This window comes from Panthera leo, chromosome D1 (assembly GCF_018350215.1).
Source record: "Panthera leo isolate Ple1 chromosome D1, P.leo_Ple1_pat1.1, whole genome shotgun sequence".
In the NCBI taxonomy this organism is placed as follows: domain Eukaryota; kingdom Metazoa; phylum Chordata; class Mammalia; order Carnivora; family Felidae; genus Panthera; species Panthera leo.
In genome coordinates this window covers 8,416,594-8,418,537 of record NC_056688.1, presented here as the reverse complement: position 1 = coordinate 8,418,537, position 1,944 = coordinate 8,416,594, and the positions used below count along the sequence as shown (strand labels likewise).

Genomic DNA, 1,944 nt, shown 5'->3' with positions numbered 1-1,944 from the left:
CTAGTAAGTTAAAACTGCCACACACACACACACACACACACACACACCAAATGGTCTACAAAACATTTCCCTTACCTTCTCAAGGTTTTATGATGCACTATCATTAATCGTTTCTTTATTATTAAACTTAAGCGACCAGTTCTGAGACATTCTTCCACCGCCGATTATGACTGGGGTGGCAGGTATCAGGGATAGTATCCATTTAGCCTTCTGAGCTCTCAGACCCGGTGACCGCTCCAGCTCCAGCCGCCTTCCAGTCCACTGCTTTGCTGACACCCATAGCCACCATCTGTGTCACATTACGAACAGCAAAACGACCCAGAGGACAGTCAGAGGAGCTCTCAACACACGTGGGCTGCCCAGGAACCATATCAACGACAGCAGCACCACCAGCTTTCAAGAACTCGGGGCCATCTTCCAGCTTCTCCCCAGAATGACAATTAATCTTCTCTTTCAGCTCCATGAACCTGCGAGCAACATGAGCTTCTGTGAAAATCAGGCTAGGTGCGTAGCCAGCACTGATTTGGCCTGGAAGGTTCAGGATAATCACCTGAGCTGTGAAGCCAGCTGCTTCCACTGGTGGGTCATTTTCACTGTCATCAGCTGCAGCACAACCAATGTCTCTGACAGACATATGCTTGACGTGAAAGCCCGCTTTGTCCCCAGGAAGATCTTCGTTCAAAGAGCGTTTCAACAGAGTTTACTTTAGTTCTCATGTTGACTAGAACAGAGGGGGCCATTAGGCTGGGTTCGAGAACACGGGTCTCTACAGGGACGGTGCCAATACCATGAATTTCGTAGACGTCCTGGAGGGGCAGATGCAAAGGCTCGCCAGGTGGACGAGTTGGTGGCAGGATGCAATCTAGAGCTCCGAGGAGGGTGGCTTCGCTGGCATTGCCGTCTTTAGGGTGACTCTGCATCGCTGAACCAAAGCGTGTTTGCGCTGGGCCCCAGCAGGCTGTTGCCATTCCAAACAGAAATCGACACAAATGCTTCTGCGTTGGGCTGGTAGCCAGTTTTCTTAATGCAGGTGCTGACTTGCTTAATGACTTCCTCCTACCTCTCCTGGCTGCAGGGTGGTGCAGTGGAATCCACTTTGTTACCAGCAGCAATTAGTTGTTTCACGCTGAGTCTCGTGAGCCAGAGGGCATGCTCAAGGGTCGGCCCATTCTTGGAGACGCCAGCCTCAAGTTCGGCAACGCCAGCAGCAACAGTCAGGAAGTGCAGTCAGTGGGAGATGTGCCTGTAATCGTGTTTCTGATTAAAGTCTGTGTCCCAGGGCATCAGTGACGGTCACATACTACTTGCTGGTCTGGAATTTTACAGGGATATATCAATGGTGGTGCCCTGTTCACGTCCGGCTTTCTTTTATCCAGATGTTGGCATACTTGAGGGAGCCCTTTCCCACCTCAGGAGGCTCCTTCTCAAGTTTTTCTGTGGATCTTCTGTTGCGATCCCACCACATTTGTAGATCAGGTGATGGTGGACCCCCCAATCCACATGTCCAGTGACAATGATATTAATAGGAACCTTTTCCTTTCCCATTTTAGCTTAGATTGAGGGGTAATTTCCATGATATCTGAGTTCTGGTGGCAAATCCATTGTGAAAAAGTGGGTTTGAATTCTGTGGCATAAAATAATCATGTAAATTTGGGAAGACACATTAACTACTCTGAGCTGTAGTTTTCTCATCTGTCCAGAGACAGAAGAAACTAATTATTGGTTCTGTCACCTGTAAAATGGATCAGACGGTAAATGAGATGCTTTAGGAAGGAGCACAGAATTTGGAAACAGATACCCACATAAGATGTACCTGTGTTGGGACACCTGAGTTGCTCGGTCGGTTAAGCGTCTGACTCTTGGTTTCGGCTCAGGTCATGATCTCATGGTTTGTGGCTTTGAACTCCACACCCGGCTCTGTGACGACAGTGTGGAGACTGCTTG

At 48.9% G+C, this 1,944-nt stretch overlaps 1 pseudogene; it reads right to left on the bottom strand.

Annotated features, from left to right (window-relative positions):
* Positions 1 to 202: 202 nt before the first annotated feature.
* On the bottom strand, positions 203 to 1,224 carry LOC122200341 (annotated as a pseudogene).
* Between the last annotated feature and the right edge of the window lie 720 nt (positions 1,225 to 1,944).